The sequence below is a fragment of the Arvicanthis niloticus genome, chromosome 10 (genome assembly GCF_011762505.2).
Source record: "Arvicanthis niloticus isolate mArvNil1 chromosome 10, mArvNil1.pat.X, whole genome shotgun sequence".
In the NCBI taxonomy this organism is placed as follows: Eukaryota; Metazoa; Chordata; class Mammalia; order Rodentia; family Muridae; genus Arvicanthis; species Arvicanthis niloticus.
Window position 1 is genome coordinate 8177390 of NC_047667.1, and position 20004 is coordinate 8197393.

The following is a 20004-nucleotide window of genomic DNA, read 5'->3' on the forward strand; positions in this document are numbered from 1 at the left end:
GAGAGAGCAAAGTACAGATGCCACCAGAGTCTTAACTTGGTGAATGAGTGAGCTTTATTGGAGTTACTTAGAGCAGTATGAGTGAGGGTTCAAGGACAGCTGCATCACCACGGCCTACCCCAGCATCAGGACAGTTCACAAAGCCAGGAACCAGGAGCACACTGCCCAGCCTGCAGGTAGCTCAGCAAGTTGGGAGTGACCTTTCCAAGTGACTCTGGTCTAAACCTCTTCTAGGCAGCTTGCCTGGTTTCTGCTTCTTCCAGGCAGCTACTGTTGTCAGAGTTTTTAAGCATTTCTCCTCTGAGTCCTCTTTGCAGCTCAGCTTTACTTTTGTCAGAGAGGGTCAGAGCTTTTATTATATATTCTGGCAGGGACAGGTCTAGTGATTCTGGTCAGTTTCAGCTACTTCCTGAACATAGTTTGAATTGTTTACCTTCTGGCTTAAAGGAGCCACCTGAGAGATGGAGTGTTTCAAACCTGGAGGAAACTGTTATGCTAGAATGCACACTTATTCTCTCTCTCCTTCCCTCACCATTGTGCTTTGTAAATTGTGTGGTCTTCCATTGCTTGGGTAAAATTGGTGGGTGCCCTGTGGAGAAAGGAAGATGATTTTGCTAAAGTAAAGCCAAGAAGTGAATGTGAAGTGTTTAGTTTGCTTATGGTGGTGAGGAAACTGAAGAAAAGAGCTCCCTGGCTGGGAGGTTTACCCTGTGTGGCAGGGTTTGATGTGGTTACCTCAGTCGCCTTCTTCCCAGAGGTCAGTCAGTTAGTTCTGAGATTCTTCCAGGTAAAGCAGTGTTCTGTAGGGCAGTGTGTTTGAATGCCAGCGAGTCTGTTGTCCAACCTGCAACTGATAGGTGTATCCTTGTTTGTAATCTTTGTGTAGGGAATAAGGAAACTAAAACACATCTTGATTTTCATATTGGGTTAACAGCAATGGGTGGAAATTCATATTTTTAGGGGGAACAATTTTTTATAAAAAATTGAGCAGATAAATAGAAGAGCAACAATCCACTCCATCCCCTGCATATGGACGTGTGTGTGTGTGTGTGTGTGTGTGTGCATGTTTGTAGAGGCCAGAGGTTGAATCAGGTATCTTCCTCAACTATTCCACCTTGTCTTTTGAGGCAGGATCCCTTTCTGAACCTGGAGCTTGCTGACTCAGTTAGAGGAATCCCCTTCTGTCCTAGCTTCTCAACCCTGGGGCCATTGCTGCCCCAGCTCTAATGGGTGCTGGGGATCTGAACTCAGCTTCTTATACAGGGAACCACAGTGACCAGCTTTGACTTGATGACCACAAGTAAATAGGGAAAACATCCTTTAAAGCACAAGGTCTTCTTCTATATGGGCTCTGTTCTACCAGTTACCCTAGGACCAAGTGTCAGAGGAAAACATGTATTTTACCTAAGAACAGAAGCGTCTGTCTGGAGGGAGTTAAATGAATGGAGGGACTGGATTTCATAGCATCTGCCATCTTTCAGTCTGCAGTCTGTGAGCTGTTGGCCTGCCTGTGAAGAGGGCGTGAAGTAAAAATCCAAGGTCATCTGTCTGAGAGCCAGTAATAAAGGGACACAGGTAAACACAGTGAGTCTTCTTGCTTCACGATTTTTGATGTTAGAGGTCGGAACGTAGGCTAAGACAGGAGAGAAGGCTTTTTGACTGATTGAGGGCTCGGCCTTTCATTTCTAAGTGGTTGGAAGAATTGATGGTTCATTGTCTGCTCAGTCCTGATGATGTAATGGTGTTCTCCTCAGACTGGAGTGCGGCTTTTGGCAGTGACTCTGCATCACAATAGCTTGGAAATAACAGAGTCTGTAGGTACCAAATGTGTGTTTTCTATGCGTGTACTGTGTCTTTGCATTCATGAAGGAAGTATGTGAAAGCTAAAAAGAAAAAAAAATCACTTAAACTGAGAAATGATGGCTTTCAATCTGGAGGAAGGCTTTGCTGAGCGTGTCTGGCTCTTTAGCTTTGTGCCCTCTCCCCGTAGACACTCATCTGGAGGCTGTGAGCACTGAACTGAATACGATCTGCTGCACACGGTCTGCATTTAGTATATGATCTGTTTGGATGTGTTTTGCCAGCTAAATGAGCAAATACTGGTGTGAATTTATTTTAATTACTTTTTTACTACATTATAACATTTAGCTTAGTGTGTGTGTGTGTGTGTGTGTGTGTGATTGCTGTAGTTTTCTTTTTTGGTTTTCGCTCAGAATTTTGAGATAGAAGATGGTAAAATATGCTGTGGCCAAATGTTCAGAGTTGATTAGCAGTGCAGAGAGAGCGAGCCAAATCTGACTGTTGGTTTGGATTCACTGTCCAGCGGAAGGAATGATTCCAGAGAAGCTTGTATATTTATCTTGCTCAGCACACATTGAACCGTGCAGCAGAGAAGCATGTTCTTCTTATGGATCCTGTGACTTACGAAGGAATGCATCACACCTTTCTTCCTCCTTCAGTGACAAAGTGGCCTTAGGACGAATTACAGTTGTATTGTGCTTTGCTAGGATTGGGGAGGCGATGGAAAGTAGCTGTTAATAGCCTACATATCTTCTTAAAATACCGAAATACTTTAGAATTAGTTGAGTTGTGGCTACACAGCTATTGAGTATAATCTAAATTACTTGCTTAGTGGAAGGATCTTATGGCTTGTGAAGAATACTACTCCTCCCCCCCCCCCCAAAGGGAATGCTCAAAGAGGTGTGATTGTTTTGTTTTTTTGAGGCAAGGTCTCTCAGCCCTGGATGGCCTGGTACTTACTCAACACCAGGCTGGCCTCAGACTCACAGGGATCCCCCTGGTTCTTCTTCCCAAGAACTGGGATTGAAGGTGTGCACCACACTGGCTGATGAGTTCTTTTTAAATTGTCATCTTGATGTAACCTGTAATCACCAAAGCTGAGGAGTTGCTTGACTCTGGTTGGCTTTCAGGTTGTGTCTATGGGGTATTGTCTTGGTTGCTAATTGCTGGGTGGTACCATCCCATAGGCAGTGGTCCTGGACTGTAGTAGACAGGAAAAAGCTTGATGAAAGCAGACAAAACAAGGACCCGTGTTTCTTCTTTCTGCTTTGACTGGATGTGATGTTTTAAGTTTCTGCCTTGACTTACCTTAATGATGGACTGTAAGCCAGATAAACCCTTTACCTTTGAAGTTGTGTTTTGTCAGTGTTGTGGTAATCTTTTTGGAATAAGCACTGACACCATTGTGGAAGAGAGGGGATGTCACTGATGGATCCTGAAAGGCTTCAATGCCAGGTCTAGTTTGTATTCTCATTTTATACTGTAAAACCACAAGGTGGGGTGGGCAGGACTTTACAGACGTGTGTGGCAGTCAGCAGGTTGTTAAGGGCAGTGGCCAGTGCTTTAGCTATTTTTCCAGGTTGTTTTGTTCTAGGTAGCAAGTGAAGTTATGACTGGCAAGTAGGCAGCACAGGCAGCACTGTAAGTAAATCAACCAGGTATGGTGGGGCACACCTTTAATCGCAACCTTAGGAGGCAGAGGCAGTGGAGCTCCGAGTTTGGGGACAGCCTGGTGTACAGAGCAGGTTTCAGGACAGCCAGGGATATACAGAGAAACCCCAACCTGAGGGAGGAAAAAAAAAATCAGTATCTAATAATTAGGTTTTTTCTACATTATTCTGTTTATCAGTGTGTTGTGTCATAGCAACAGAAAAGGAGCTGGCCAAGAGGATAAAGCTCTGTATGGGGAGAAATCCCAACACGTGAGAGCGCGCCAGGCCTCCGTCCTCCTCATAGCAAATCATGGAGAACGCTAGTCCTTTGAGAATGCCAACTTTCATGGGCATTTGACAAAGCAAATGTATTCACTTTTCGAAGGCAAATAGAATAAAATATATGTAATTAGATGCCCTTTGGATCATCTGTAGAATAGAATATATAAAGTTATTCTAAGGGGAGGGAGTTTATTAGATTGGCTTACATGAGTCAGGGCTGAGTAGTCCCACAATGGCTGTCTGTGAGCTGGAGAGCTGGGGAAACAATAGCTATGTAGCCTAAAAAGCTCGACACGTCAGAGCAGTGGGACCAGTGATACGGCCTCAGTCTAGTGCCAGAGGCCTGGAAGCTCCATAAAGGGTTGCGGGTGCCAAGTCTGTGTTCCGAGTAATCTGTCATTCCCAAACCATGGCATCAGCAAAAATGTACCCACTGGAAAAGGCTCAGTTTGTGTGCTTCTATTCTTCCATCCATGTACCAAGCCTTTGGGTGGTACTTTCGGAATCAAGGTGTTTCTTCTGCAGACAGCTAACTCATTCCAAGCATCTCCAGACACCCTCATAGACGGGACATGAGCTTCACTGCTTTTCTAATATCTGTCAGACAAGTCATGTTGACAACCAAGATTCACCATCTCTGGAAAAAGCCATACAGTTTATTATTCTCACATCTAGTATGTCCTTAGGAAGTTATAATCTAAAGACATTGGGAAATTGTATTTTTTCTTCAAGACAGGGTTTCTCTGTATAGCTTTGACTGTCCTGGAAGTCACTCTGTAGACCAGGCTGGCCTCGAACTCAGAAATCTGCCTGCCTCTGCCTCCCAAGTGCTGGGATTAAAGGTGTGCACCACCACTGCCTGGCTAAGGGAAATTGTATTTTTAAAAGTCAGTTTCCAGGGGCTGGAGACATGGGCAGCAGGTAAGAAGGTGGCCATTGGCCGTCCAGCCTGCCTCCCTTTGCGGGAGTCATTATTTCAGCTCTCATTCTTTTCCTGTTTGACTCTGTGCTCTCTGAGGTCCAGAATCAGACTCATTGCTGGCTTTTTCTCTAAGCAGTTGGCTCCAAAGCATCCTATCAAAAATCTCAAAAACAAGACAAACCCACCAAACTATCTCCAGGAGCTTGGTGCTCTGCTGTTTGCAGATCAAAGCCCAGGCTCCGGAGCGTGCTTGTTTGGAGCCTCTCTGGGGATCTCCCACACTTGCCATTCCTTGCACCGTCCCACCAGATTTACTCCATTCTGGGACAAACCAAATGGCAGTTCTTCTGGCTGTGTAGATTGCATCTCCTTAGCTCTGCTGAATTCTTTGTATGACTAACAATGCTACATATATGCTCTGGCTTTTGAGAAGTCTGTGCTGTTTCCTGGTTGAAGGGACCGACATAGGAGTTGCTGTTCCCTCCATCCCCTTAGCCACAGGTCGCTTGGCCAGACCACACTTAAATTATGGCCTTTGGCATATTTGTTTCAACTATATTATATTGCCCATGATTGTGCAGATAAAGACTTCCTTTTATTTATCCTTGGGTTTCTGAACCTCTTTCTTGCCCAGAAGGACCCAGAGTTTCTGTAACTGCATATTTAATTCAATTATATTTCACTGGATATTAAGTGTCTCTTGCTTGCTTTTATTTGAAGTGGCTATTTCTCTCTCTTTTGCTTTGTTATAAAAAAAAAAAAAAAAAAACAAACCCAAAATTCTCTTTTAAGTTGAAAACTCTCCTTTTTGAATGTGTCCTAAAGCACTGTATTGGAATGAGCAGGATTAGCTGACAGGAATTGGTAAAAATGGTGTATGGTGGTTTGAATGTGCTTGGCCCAGAGAGTGGCACTATTAGGAGGTGTGGCCTTGTTGGAAGATGTGTGTCACTGTGGGTGTGGGCTTTGAGAGCACTCACTTTCTCCTAGCTGCCAGAGGACGCCAGTTTTCTCACTGTTTGGCTTCAGAACAAGATGTAGAACTCTCAGCTCCTCCAGTACCATGTCTGTCTGCCTGGTTCCTGCTGTAATGATAATGGACTGAACCTTAGAACTTGTAAGCCAGCTCTAATTAAATGTTGTCCTTTATGAGTCGCCTTGGTCATGGTGGCTCTTCACATCAATGGAAACCCTAAGACGTGGTACTTGTGAGAAGTTGGCTGACTTTTCGTCTTTCTTGACAATGAGGTTGGGTGCGGGTCTTATAGTGAGTAACAAGAGTGTCCCTGTTCGTCCCATGTAACACACTTGAAAAATGAGTATTGGTTGGATGTCAGCTGCCTTGACACCTTTATTAGTTTGCTTCATGTTCCTGTGAGAAAGACTGTGACCAAAAGCAGCCTGGGAAAAGAGGGCTTATTTAATTTACATATCCCAAGTCACAATCCACTGAGATAGGCCAAGGCAGGAACTCAGGCAGTAACTGAAGCAGAAGGAAGCTGTGGAGGAATGCTTTTTAGTGGCTTGCTCTCCTGGCCTGTACAGTTTGCTTTCTTATACACCCTGGGACTACCTGCCCAGGATGCTGTTGCCCACAGTGGCCTGGGCCCATCCTTCATCAGTCAACAACACAATCAAGACACAGGCCAGTCTGAGGGGAGCATTTTCTCAGTTGATACGCTTTCTTCTTGAAACCCTACCTGTGTCAAGTTGACAAAAAACTAACCAGGACAATACACATCCTAAACTTCGTTGGCAGTTGAAGATTAATTAATTAATTGTTGCAGATGTGATATTTAGTTTGATTGTCAACCTGACAATATAGAGTCACCTGGAAAGAAATTGTCAATGAAACTATCAGGAGATCAGCTGTGAACTTACTGCTTGCTTAGCGCTGAATCGTGTTTATTAAAGCTGTGACTATTAAAGAATGGCTTGTTACTTCATTTGTTTAGAATCCAACCTGTTCCTTACCTGAAATCAAAAACATTTTTAGTTTTTCAAGGAAATTTCTCTGATAGGATCATCCCAGAGTGTGGTGAGGGGTTCTGAAGGCCATCCACCCTCCTTCTTAGCTGCCCTGGACCTGATTTCTTCCAGGGATCCAGGAGGAAAGAGCTTGGCTTTCCTGACTACCAGCTGAAGACTGCTGTTCTAAACTGTGAGAAACCATTGCTTATGGGCTGGCTGTATGAGCCACCTGTCCTCTGTTGGGCCCTCCGTGTGTGTGGGAACACAGTGCACAGCAGTCCACCTGTCCTTTGTTGGGCCCTCTGCGTGTGTGAACAGTGCACAGCAGTGGAAGTCTCCTGGCCATGCAATTGTGTCCTGCTGTTCTGGGCTGAGCTCTTTACCCTCCTGACTTCCCCCGACATTTTTATTAGTCAGAACAGTTTTCTAAGCTGCATTAAATTGATGGAACACTGAAAGTCCATAAGGCCTAACTTCCCTTTGTGCTTTATGGGTGTAAAAGTCTGCGAATCTTACACACCCTCCTCTCCTGACTTACTTTACACGCTATGCAGTGACCTCTGGAGGGACAGAAACGGTCATACAGAGGAAGCGACAGAAGCCCTGGGCTTCATGGTGCTCCAAACTTACTCCTGTTCTCTCTTAACACTCCTCCCCTCCCTCTCTCCCCTAGATTTCTCCTTGAGTTCTCAGGTGGATATAGAAGGATAATTAAGCCAGTGATGCATTTACCCAGCTTATATATTTTGCTTTTTGAGAAGAGGTACCTAGATGACGTGGGAAAAGAAAAGCAACTATTCCTTGTCTTCAGAACAGTGGACTAGGAGAACAGATGTGGCTCACACGTCACTCCATGTTAAATATTACAGCTAAGTAGGTAAAGTGTGGCAGGAGCAGAGCACCTGAGTCCAGCACCTTCTGGAATCGATGGCTCTGGAGCTGAACCTTAAAGGTAGGCAAGATTTTGGCAGGAGAATGTGGACAGTCCAATGGCCTGAGCAAAGCCATGACAGCTGTGGTGGGCTGGGGAGGCCATGGTCACATGCAGTGAAGCTTTGGGGTACTGTCCATCCCTGATCCTGCAGAGGGCAGAAAGTGGGTTTTGTTTTGCTTGGGGTAAGAAGAGTACTGAGTTTGGAGAGTGCTCTCTCAGTGCAATGCTCAGGTACTTGTTCCATGACTGGATGAAGCTGCCACAACAAAAGCAGCTAGATACTCACCAAATGGGTCGTAGGCTCCAGGCTGTGCTGTGCTTTCAGGCAAATAATTTTCATTCACAGTCAGTGGTTGGCTAGCTGCTATTGCATTCCCCTTTAATACATGAAAATTCGTGGCACACTTGGCTCGTGAAACTGGGCTATTTGGGTTCGGGACCCACATTTCTTTCTAACTTTGCTTCTTAGAAAGGTGGGTAGGTGGATGCTAGATTCAAAGGACACCAGAGCCTCACAGCAGTTCAGCTAAGCTGATGGGGTCCTTGGTAGGTTTTCAAGTTGTCCTTTGGAAAGATAAGGAACTATGTGGTTTCCAGCATGCTATTCACTGTTCCAGAAAACACTTGAGTAGGGTGAGATATGGTTATCATCACCAACATGACCATTGATATTTAAAGCTAACCTGAGACCAGGCTTATGTTCAGTAAGCTCCCTCGCACATGCACAATGACACACATGGGGAAGTTGGAGAACAACTTGTCGGAATAGGTTCTCTCCTTCTACTACGTGGGTCGAAGGATCAAACTTGAGTTGTTAGCTTGATAGCAAGGGCCTCTTACCCATCGGCCATATTTTCTGTTTTTCTGAGACAAAATCTTGTACCATACATAGGTCAGGCTGGACTGGAAATGGCTTTGTGGTCCAAACTGGTCTGGAATTTGTTCCAGTTCTTAATGCTTCAACCTACTGAGTTTGGGCCAGACTGTTGGGACACTCCACATGGACGGGAAAGGATGACTTCATCAAGCAATGGAAAGTTTACAGTACAAAATAACTGCATTGTTCATGAAGTAGTGCCAAGGGTTAAAAAGTGAGAGCTCATGTTAGGTACCAGCCATGTGATTCATGATGGGCCCATGAGGCCATGAGGCACCGAGGCTGAACCAGCAGCCCAGCACTCACTGCCTCCCCATTCTCCTGTACACACAGCCTCCATTTGCCAGCCCGTCCTGAGGAGGTATTGGCTCGTCTAGTTAGAACTTTCTGGTGGCTTGGATTAAAGCACTGAAATGTAAGAAGGGAGCTGGAGGGACATTAATAGGATCTGCAGCTGTCAATCTCAGAGGGGAGTCTGGGCCACAGCTCCGAGCCAGCCCGTTCCTCCCTTGTTTCCAGCCTTCTTTGAGACATCCTCACTGCTTTTAAGCATTTTTCCCCTCAGATTTCAAATTTTTGTTTAGTCCCTTCTCTGAGGGTGACTTGGGACAGACAGATTGACCCAAACCAAGAAAGGACTTAGAAAAAGTTGTGGCCTCTTTTTCTTTGCACTGTATTCCGATTCTCAGTGTTGCACTGGTATCTAAACTGGGCTTCAGATCTGCTGGTTATGCCCGGTGATCTTTGTTTGAGTTACCAGTAATGGCCAGAATTGCAGTATCCTGGTGAAAAAAAGCCCCAGGCTCCCAGCACGGAGAGTCAGCTGTCTCTGCAGCCTCAGTGCCATGACAACCTTTCTCTGCCAAAGGAAGGATGGCGTGGAAGGTCACAGCAAGTGCAGGGAGAAAGATGCTTCAGGGCAGAGTGTTGGCTCGTTGGAGACATGGAAGCTGCCTACTTCAAAGCTACTTTTGAGACAGTTCATTTTGGTTTTGTTTTAAAAGAAGCCAGGTATGTCTTTTAGGGGAACACAGGTGCCGAAAAGGGCTATGACTGCGTCCTGGAGAACCAGGGCTGCCTGCAGGAATGTGAAGAGGAAGAGCGAGCAGGTTTCAAGGGACTGACGGACATGGTCAGAGCAACTGCTCATCCAGCCTTTGTAAGAGAAGCAGAGCTGCTTGGGAATACGGAGCACAGCAAGCCATAGGGTTTAGCGCCAGGTTCTGCCCGATGAGTCTGTTCACTGTGCCCATGGAAGTCTTTCTGCACACTTACTGTCCTGTATGGCAGCGCTCTCTTTTGATCTTCATAACTCCAGATGTGGATGATAAATTCTATTGATGGGAGGAAACTCATGAGTGCTCATCACAGATGAGCCTGAGGTATAGAGGTGCCCACCAGCTGTTGACCCACAGGCTTCTTCCTCTTATCACCCCCCCCACCCCCCATTAGGTCAGAAGACAACTTGCAAGAGTCAGCTCTGTAGGTCCTGGGCCTTGAACTCAGATTTTCAGGCTTGGCAGCAAACACCCTTACTCCCTGAGCCATCTAGCCAGCCCATTATACACTTTTCCCTACTTGTGCATTACAGCCCTTGTGTACTGCATTCTCTTGTTTATCCGAGTGTGTCTGTCCAGCAATGGCTTACTGAAGCTGGATGGATATTTTAGGACATGGGGCGTTGGATTCTGACTTCTGTCTTCCCTCCCTTCTCCTCTGGGGTTGTGTATAGGAAAAAGAAATCATTTGCTGTCTAGCTACTTGTGTCCTCCCTGCCCCCCCCCCCCCATCCCCCGCCGGGTGTTTGCAGAGTAATCTCAAGTGCTTCTGTTGCTTTAATGGCTGTCAGGAAAGGTGATAAAAATGTGTTCGAGGCTTCTTTAGTTTTGCAGCTCTGGTTACAGTGTCACAGAAAGAGCTGGACTTTGGAGTCCTTTTTAGATATGGGAGCAGGTGACAAAACTGACGTTAAAACAGGGTAATGTCCAATGCCCCTCTGTCTTTCAAAGTTGTGTGGCCCATAGGCTGTGTGTTGCTGAGGACAGCTGTGAACATGGCCCAACAGGAAATCATAAACCTATTTAAAGCATTGTGAGATCTCTCTCTCTCTCTCTCTCTCTCTCTCTCTGTGTGTGTGTGTGTGTGCATGTATGTATGTATATGTGTGTATGTGTGTGTGTATTTTTCTCAATCATAAACTTTGTAGATGATAATATTACCTTGTGATGGCAAAAGGTTGTTCTTGCCTGGCCCTAAGACCTTTGGTAATCCTTCCAAGGTTCTAAGTTTAGGTGCAACAATTATGGAAATCAAGCCAGTATGCAATCATAAATAGGAGATTAATTGCTGGGCCAGGAGGATTAAGTGACAGGGTCTCAGCAGAATATACTGTGTTTTCTAAAACCAAACATTTATACAGAATGGATAAATGTTAAATGTTTTTTTTAATTTGCTTTTCATTGTTGTCGTAGGCTGCACAGTTATTTCACTTGAGATACTTATGTGTGAGTATGCATCCCTATGTTGTGACTCACTTGAGATACTTACGTATGAGTATATCTCCCTATGTTGTGACTAAGAGTGTGGTTGGAAGTGAGGATACTCTTTGGGAGTCAGTCCTCTCTGTCCCCTTTCAGTAAACATATAAAAGCAATAACATTTAAAAAGCAAAGTTATGCTTGTGTATTGTAACATTTGAAAGGTGGGGAGATGTGAAGTTGATCTAGAGCTACTTGGTTGCCAGGAAAAGCACTGAGGACGACAGAGACAGGCGACTGCTTTTCAAATGCTGTAAGCATAGAACCAAACAAAAGAGAGGATTTCCTGTCCTCACTGCCACTGGCATTGAAAGAGATGACTTAGAAACCAACACTTGAATGAACCAGACCCCCAGGGCTAAGCACAGTGTAAGTGAAATTTGCCTGCTGTATTTCTATACTTGTGTTGAGCCCCATAAATAATAGAAGAGTTTGAGATAGCTCCAGCGTGGAAAAGCTTCCATATTACATTGATCTGAAAATGGTTAGGAGGATGTTCCACTTGGGTTCTTAATAATTCTCTTCCTTCTCCTCCTTCACCTCTTCTTCTTACACTACCTCCTCCTCTTCCTCTCTACCTCCTGTTTTTCCTCCTCTTCCACCACCTCCTCCACTTCCTTCTCTTCCACCACCTCCTCTTCCTATTCCTTATGTTTTTAATGGAGTCAAGACTCCATTATTATTGGAGCAACTGATTGTGTCTGGTTTCATGTGCTGTTGGAGTTGTTCTTGTTGAATGGCTGGGTAGATCTCTGACAAGCAGAGTGAAGGAAAAGGTGTGGGAGATGGAATGAGGAGAATCAGCCCTAGGCTGTGTGCTATGCACTCAATTCTCAAAAAAAGTTCTCTCTACCCTGGGAAGATCTCATACCTTCCCGCCAACATTTATTGAACACATGAAGTAGTTGGGCACAGTCAGCCCTGAGCCCGCCTGCCTGCTAGGCTCCTGAGCTGTAAAGGCAGAAAGAGAAACAAGAGGGGTCTTGGTCTTAGGGTGGCCTGGTGTCTGAGCCAGAGGCTGCCACTCCTCGATGTGGTCTGTAGTAAGACATTCAGTTTATGTGAGAGGTAAACATTTTACCCTGAAATAGACTATTGAAGGCAGAACACATGTCTGACCTTAAGCTCTGTTCTTGAAAGTTGTAGACTTCCTAATGAAAGTAACATGACCTTTGGCTTTGTGACTCTGATACTTGCAGACTGTTGTAGACAGGGTTAGTTGGGAAACGGGTGGTCTTCCATGAGAGGGGTGGTGAGCATGTGCTTTAGACTCTCACTGTTGTTAGTGTTGTATTTTTGTTTGTTTGTTTTTTCCTTTACATCATGTCAGAGCTGGGCACCGTGTCTCTCCTTTATACACCATGTCATAGAGTTGGACGTGGTATCAGATCCTGTAGTTTCAGTTGTTCACTAGGCTGAGGAGACAGGTGTGTCCAGTAATTTAATCATGAATTATCAACCAACCAGTAATAAATAAATTTGCTTCTGCTTTTCTCAGTCTAGTGCTTGCCCTACTGTGTCCTGTTGCCCCCGAGTTTTCCTATGGCCATGGTTGTATGAGATTAGCGCTCTGCCCTGCAGTATATAGAGGAAGGGAAGGAGGGTCTGGGCATAGGTCAGTCAGTGATTCCCCTTCCCTCCCAGACTTAATTCTGATTCCTGAGTAATTAAGGAGGATGGATTCTAGAGGTCAAATACAGAGAAGACCTTTATTGGTTTTCTTTGACTTGTATTGTGAAAACATTGAAATATGCTCAAAGTAGAGAGAATGTCATAATCTGCAGATAGATATCACCTGACATGATTATCAGGTATTTGTTTTTAGAATGCTTCCTAGTGCAGGGATCCACCCTGTTCAGGTGGACATAACCTTGTAGCCAAGGGTGCTCCCAGGTGAGGATTCCCTCTTCACCTTGTAAACAGAACCAGACAGTTTTCCTTTTCACCCTGGTGGCAGCTCCTAGGGGAGTTGGATTTATGGGTTTCAGATTTAAAATGTTAAGTAAGTCCTTGAGAGATAGCTCAGGAGGGCAAGCATGAAGATCTGAGCTTGGTCCCCTGGACCCACATTAAAAAAAAAAAAAAAAAAAAAAAAAAGTGGATGTGGTGGCACACACTTGTAATTTCAGTGCTGGTTAGTGGAAGACAAGTGGATGGCTGTGACTCATTGGCCGGCCAGCCTAACCTACTTGATGAACTTCAGGCCAGTGAGATTCTTCTGTCTTCAGAGAAAGGTGGCCAGCACCTACTGTGAAGAGACACCATGATCATGGCAATTCTTATAAAGGAAAACCTTTTATTAGGGCTGTCTACAGTTTGGAAGTTTAGTCTGTTGTCACCATGGTGGGAAGCATGGCAGCACACAGACAGACACGGTGCTGGAGAAGGAGCTGAGAATTCTACATCTAGATCTACAGGCAGCAGCAAGAGAGAGACATTGGGCTTGGCTTGAGCATTTGAAACCTCAAATGCCCACTCCCAGTAACACACTTTCTCCAATAAGACCACACCTCCTAATAGCTCACTTGCTGGTGACCAAGTATTTATTTAAATCTGTGAACCTGTGGGGGCCATTAGTATTCAAACCTCCACAGTGCCTGAGGTAATTATTTAAAAATGACTGCCAGTCAAGTCAACTCTCTAAGCTGCAGCAGCTCTGCCTAGCTCAGCTGCCACATTCTGTGGCCAGAGGCCACGTGCACGCCACAGCTAGAAACAGCCAGCCAGAAACACCAGCCCTGCTACCCACGAGATGCCAGCATGGGAGATAGCTCTGACAATCTTCCACGCTGTCTCTGGAAGGCTGGGAATTGCCCAGACCATCCCGCCAACCATACAGGCTTGGTACAAATGAGATTCTAATGCTTAGATTATCCAAAGGCTTATATATTTGGTAATGATCAATAATAAGATGCCCACTCAATCAGAGGTGTAACCCAGTACCCAACCTAGATATACCAACTACCTTTGACTGGCGGAGACGGGTGAACATCTGCCTCCATGTTCCCCTCTCTCATCTCTTCTCTCTCTTAGCTTCTCCTCCTCCTCTCCTTACTCCTCCCACCTTAGCTCCTCCTACAAATAATACAATGCCTGAGCTTTTTCTCTGACTTCCACACATTTATAGCCACACACACCAAGTCTTCTCAGATAGTAAGAGTTTCCCTATGATCTTTTCTTAATCTTAGAAATTGTGTGTGTGTGTGTGTGTGTGTACATGAGTATAGGGGATACATATACAGACAGAGTGAGACTTTGGGTGTCTTTCTCTATCATTGTCTCCTTATGGTTTTAAATCTCAATTTATGCTTGTAAAAATTTTATAGTACAGGATAGTACAGACACATAGGATGTTCAAGATGAAAAGTTGGTTTTTCTGAGTTGCACACAACCAATGCATTGAAGGTTTGCTTTTGTAAATAGAGTCATTTCATCTCTAGTGTTCTGCAGCTTTAACTGTGTGACACAGACTTTTTTCCATGTTAAATATCTGCCAGTCTAAAATGATTCTTTTAGTAGCTGCATCCTATTTTTGATAGTGAGACACTATTCTTCTGTTAGACATATACATGTGTATACATATTTATTTAGTTAAAATTTATTTTACCTTTTTGTGTATACATACACTCATGCATGCATATATATGTGTATGTGTAGCGTAGGCACAGGTCTTGTGGTCAGAGGATGCTGTGGAAGTCACATTTTCCTCTTTCCACCATGTGCGCCCTAGGGATGAAACTCAGGTCTCCAGCCTTGGAAGTAAGCACCTTTACCCACGGAGCCATTTCTCTGGTGCTTGTTCCGTACATTTTAATTAACCCCTTCCCTTAAAATGATTAAAAGATTACTGTCTGTAATTCAAGAGCAGAGTACATTTGTCAAGGCTACAATAAAAAACCATAAGGGACTTTAGTACAGCACCGCTGATCCCCTGCTGACTTTGGATTGCGTCAGTGTTTGTTTGTTTGTTTGTTTGGTTTTGGTTTTTCGAGGCAGGGTTTCTCTGTGTAGCCCTGGCTGTCCTGGAACTCACTCTGAAGACCAGGCTGGCCTCGAACTCAGAAATCCGCCTGCCTCTGCCTCCCAAGTGCTGGGATTAAAGGCGTGCACTACCACTACCCGGCTGCTTCAGTGTTTTTGTTGATAAGTGTCTTCTCCTGTCTTGAATCCATTCTGGAATATCAGGTCAATAACTCATTATGGTGGTGATGGTCTTAACTGCCTTACTGAAATAAAACTTACTCTTTTATGTAATATACAGCTCATTTTTGCATATTCAAAGTTCTATAACCAACATCACTGTTTAATTAAAAATAACTAGATTTATTTGTGTGTGTGTGTGTGTGTGTGTGTACACAGTCCGTAGCCTGCATATGGAGGTCAGAGGACAACTTGCAGGAATCCATTCTTTGCTTCTACAATGTGAGTCCGGAGGAATTGAATGTAGGTCATCAGGCTTGGCTACAAGTGCCTTTACTTGCTGAGCCATCTACTGGGCTATCATTACCTAACTTTAAAAATCTTTGTCATCCGAGGAAGGAACTTCTTAGCCATCAGCAGCCACGCCCCATCTTAATGCCTGGCAGTGGCAACCCTTAGCCACCTTTCCATCCCCAAGTATTTTTCTGTTGCTCTCCTAGTTAAGCTCCATACAACACGTGGCCTTTTGTGTCCAGCTCATTTCACTGAGAGGTACTATTTTCACGTTGTCTTACACACATTGTGGTATGAATCCAGCATATTTAATTTCATTATTCCCAAATACTCATTGTGGAGGCACACAGTTTTGTTTCTCTGATCACCAGCTGTTGGACATGTGGGTTGATAAGTGACTGTGTGAAGAGCTGTTTTGAACATTTGGGTTTTGTGTACATGCTTTTCAGTTCTCTTGTTTTCTTAGGAGTAGAATGTCTGGGACAGAATTCCTCTCATGGTTAACACTTTGAATTAGAGACTGCGTCCTGTTACATATGTATATGGGTTCCAGTTTTTCCATGCCCTTGCCTACAGCTGTCATTGTCCCTGAGTTCTGTTGTCTGGATTTCTGAAAATTGAACATTCTGCTTCTTTGTTTTGTTCCACGTGGGTTGTGTTTCTCCAGGGTATTACCAAGCCCACCTCCACTACAACAACCGGGATCTAAAGTGTTGACTTTACATAAGGAAGGACTTTTTCGTGCTGCCTGGGGTGAAGCCAGGTTGCTGATGCCTGCAGTTCAGTGGATTATTTTTTTTTTTTCATAAAAAATTCTTAGGATGCACAAGCCAAATTGCAAGTTTCAGTTTATAAAGCTATGTACACACACACACACACACACACACACACACACACGAGCCATAGCATCTCTTCTACCTTGAGTCTCACCTGAGGACTCGAGATTGGTTAGCTCTTCAGACTCTGTCTCTGCCTCCTATCTTTCTGTAGGAATGCTAGGATTAACATCACATCATACTGTATCTAGCTTTACATGGATTCTAGGGTCCTGAACTCTGAACCTCAGCTTGCTTAGCAAGCTTCTTACCCTCGGAGCCCTGAACACCATAGTTATGAACCAGTGTGAACATAACCCTGAGGGAATCTCAGGAGTGTCTCACAACTGACCCTTTTCTGCTGGTCAGAAGTGCCATCCACGTGACACTGCCTTTACCAGCTAGATTAGTGGGGTTACTGAACTGGCACACTGGGTTGTATCCTTATTTTTAATGTCGTTTTTGAAGTTACTCTATCCTGCATGTATTCTCTAGTTGTATCAAGTATTTACATAGCAGTGGATCGTGTGTTTCATGAGCGCATATTAGGAATTCTAATATGGATTTATGATCAGAAGTGTTAGAGGCTGCTGATTTCAGTTGTCAACCACATTCAGACATGAGTAGAACTCACATCTTGGTCTCTCATGAACTCTGAGGGCCAGCATTGTCAGTTGAGTGTAGGCTGGGGAGGGATGAACAGGAGAGCTCCAGCCACAATACTCACAGAGCCCTGAAGACGCTTGTTGTAGTTCCATAATCAGGGGACCAAAGGTGGCATCCTGGGGGCATTTGATGGCAGAACTAGAATTAGGATGTAGAGCTAGTGCAGCTTCTCACCCAGGAGCACATCGTGCTTGGGTCTCACAGAAGAAGTATGGCAGCTGTGGAGAGATGGCTTCCTTGCCGCTCAAGCCTGGGGTTTGATCTGGGTTTGATCCTTGCAACCCCAGAAAGACCGAAGAGAGCCAACTCTACCCTCCATACATGTGCCACTCCCTCCAGTGTGCATAATAATAATAAATATGGGGGAAGGGACCCGGGCCCTGAGAGGGGCTGGAGGGAGGACAGGGAAGGGCAGAGGTGATTCGATCTCTCACCTCCTCCCCCCCCCCGCCCCCCATGTGTATTTACACTTTACTTTTTACTGGTTCTTTGTGAATTTCACATCATGAACTCCAATCCCACAGGTCTCCCCCTCCCCTCATATCCACCCTTCACCCTTGCAACCTCTCCCCCAACAGAGGAAAAGAAATCATTGTGGAAACATTTAGCGTGTCACCACAGTATACTCTTTTGTCTGCACTTTTTTGCTTGCAGTGCTCTACCGTGACTTGTTGGTCTGGTAGACGCCTCAGGCTTCTGCTACTCTATACTGGATCCTCACCAGGACTCCTGTTGAATATCTTGTTGTTGCCCAGAATCATGGAGCTCCTGCAGTTTTGGATCTGTAGGACTGGCCCGTTCATGCACTCCAGCAGTTCATCAGTTGGGTCGGTGTGGGAGTGGGCTAGTTCAAAACCATGGATCTGGGCCTGAACAGTATCTGAGTTGGTCAGCTCACTGGTTCTCCCACTGTCATGCCCTTAGGCCTTAGGCCAGGTCTCCTTCCTGCCATAGGTAGAAGGGGAGACAGGAGGGGTCATCTCTCCCTGGATGGACCCTGTGGGCCAGCTCTCCCATGCTTATTCCCTCAGGGCTGGCTCACCTGTGCCCCTCCACCTTTTCCCCCTCCCCCTCCACCAGAGGCAGCTTTACTATGCTGCCCAGGTGAGGTGCAGAGCCTGCTTTCTGGAGTGACACAGCTTGTCTTACTCAGGGTTTCTATTCCTGCACAAAACATCATGACCAAGAAGCAAGTTGGAGAGGAAAGGGTTAATTCAGCTTACACTTCCATATTGCTGTTCATCACCAAAGGAAGTCAGGACTGGAACTCAAGCAGGTCAGGAAGCAGAAGCTGATGCAGAGGCCATGGAAGGATGTCACTTACTGGCTTGCTTCCCCTGGCTTGCTCAGCTTGCTTTCTTATAGAAGCCAAGATTACCAGCCCAGGGATGGCACCACCCACAATGGGCCCTCCCCCCTTGATCACTAATTGAGAAAATGCCTTACAGCTGGATCTCATGGAGGCATTTCCTCAAGGGAGGCTCCTTTCTCTGTGATAACTCCAGCTTATGTCAAGTTGACACAAAACCAGCCAGTACACAGCTGATGAGGGGCAGGTCCACACCACCGAACAGGAGACAAGTGGCAGGGCCAGCTCTCCCATGCTCATATCCGCAGGGTCTGGCTTACCTGCAACTTCTGCAATGTGTGTCCGCTTTCCTGTATACTGCAGCTGGCAATCCTGCTGTCATGGCCTACTCTTCCATGATGCCTAGGTAAAGGGTGGGGCCAGTTCTGCACAATTCTTAGACATTAGGCTGTCCCCAGGTGGCAGCCCAGACTAGGGATGTCTTCCTGGCCTTTGGTGGCAACAGATCCCTGCTGCTACAGGGCCACACACCCAGACATGGCCCCAGGTGGCAGCATGGTTCCAGGTGGGATCTCTGGCGGTTCATATCAGCTCTTCCTCATTCTTAGCTACCCTTGAGTCTCCAGTTCTGCCTCTCTTCATTGTGCCCACATCCTTCTGTTTCTCTTTCTCTTCCACTTCCCCACCACTTACTTGCTTCTCTTAGTGACCACAGGGGTCTCTGAGTGTCAGGAGTCCTCTCAGGAGTGGTCTCATGTGTGCTATACCCGGCCTCTGCGTTATGACACCAGGCAGGTGTCATCTCTGGCATGGTCTGACCCTCCAAGCTTGTGTGGCACCCAACTGGTGGTCTTCCCAGGCTAGCTCCCTGTCCAGGCCCTGTGATGCCACTTTGGTGCTCATCTCGGCCTTGCTCGACTGGCCCCACAAGTGGCCCCACATGAGGGTTGTCTGTTTTGGGCTCACTCCATTCAGGGCCCTCAGTCCTTGGAGGGGTTCTTCTAGTCTCCAGCTTGCTCTTGGTCCTGGGAGCCATTGGGGCCTGTGTGGCGCCAGACTGGTGGCTGTCTCGGGCTAGCTTTCTCAAGGAATGTTAGGCTACTAATCATTCACATATATCCAGGTCAGAGCACTGAGCAGAGCAGAGGCTGTCTCCTCTCTGCCACCTACTCATGCACTTGTGATGCAGCAGCCACACCTGCAGTGCTTCTAGGGCCAGGGGTGGAATTGCATTCTAATGAACAAAGAAGTATGAACAGGGCTATGTAAGTCAGAAAGTGCTCATTCATATTTAACTTGACTGTGAATCCACGGGAAAGATGGTTTTTCAAGGGAACAAGGAAATTCATTCAGTTATTTGACAGATAGAGTTCTAGGCAGTGAGTAACTAGGCAAAAATTTCTATCGTCATGGAGCTTGTGATCTGTTTGGAAGAAAGAAATCAATTTGCAAGCCACCTGAATACAACTCTCAGAATTTTGGAAAATTTGAGTTTGGCTACCAAGAGAGCAGTGCACAGCGGGAGGCGCAGAAATGACTTTTGAATCATGTGAGTGGGTGTGGGAGGGTGTGGACCCAGGAGCTCCAAGCTCTTCTGCCTCTTGGGACTTGGTCTGTGCAGAAGTATTTTCCTTCACCCACAGCTCCAGTTCCTGACCCATTGGGCCTGCTGCCTTCTTCAGCAGCCAGAGTCCTCCCATGGTCCTATCACCAGAAAGGTCAGACAATTCTTTTAAGCCTAGTATTAGCTTTTGCTTAAAAAAAAAGTTTTATTGAGATACTCAAAAATTTACCTACATGTACAG

The 20004-nt window shown here is 45.6% G+C and overlaps 1 protein-coding gene and 1 non-coding gene across 27 annotated transcripts in view; one reads left to right on the top strand and one right to left on the bottom strand.

Moving 5' to 3' along the window:
• Positions 1–20004, top strand: part of Clasp1 (cytoplasmic linker associated protein 1) — a 222816-nt gene that overhangs the window by 40903 nt on the left and 161909 nt on the right. The gene's annotated exons all lie outside the window — the stretch shown is intronic.
• On the bottom strand, positions 19289–19419 carry LOC117716658 (small nucleolar RNA SNORA17). The gene has a single exon (XR_004607772.1). It is a non-coding gene; the product is annotated as a small nucleolar RNA SNORA17 (small nucleolar RNA).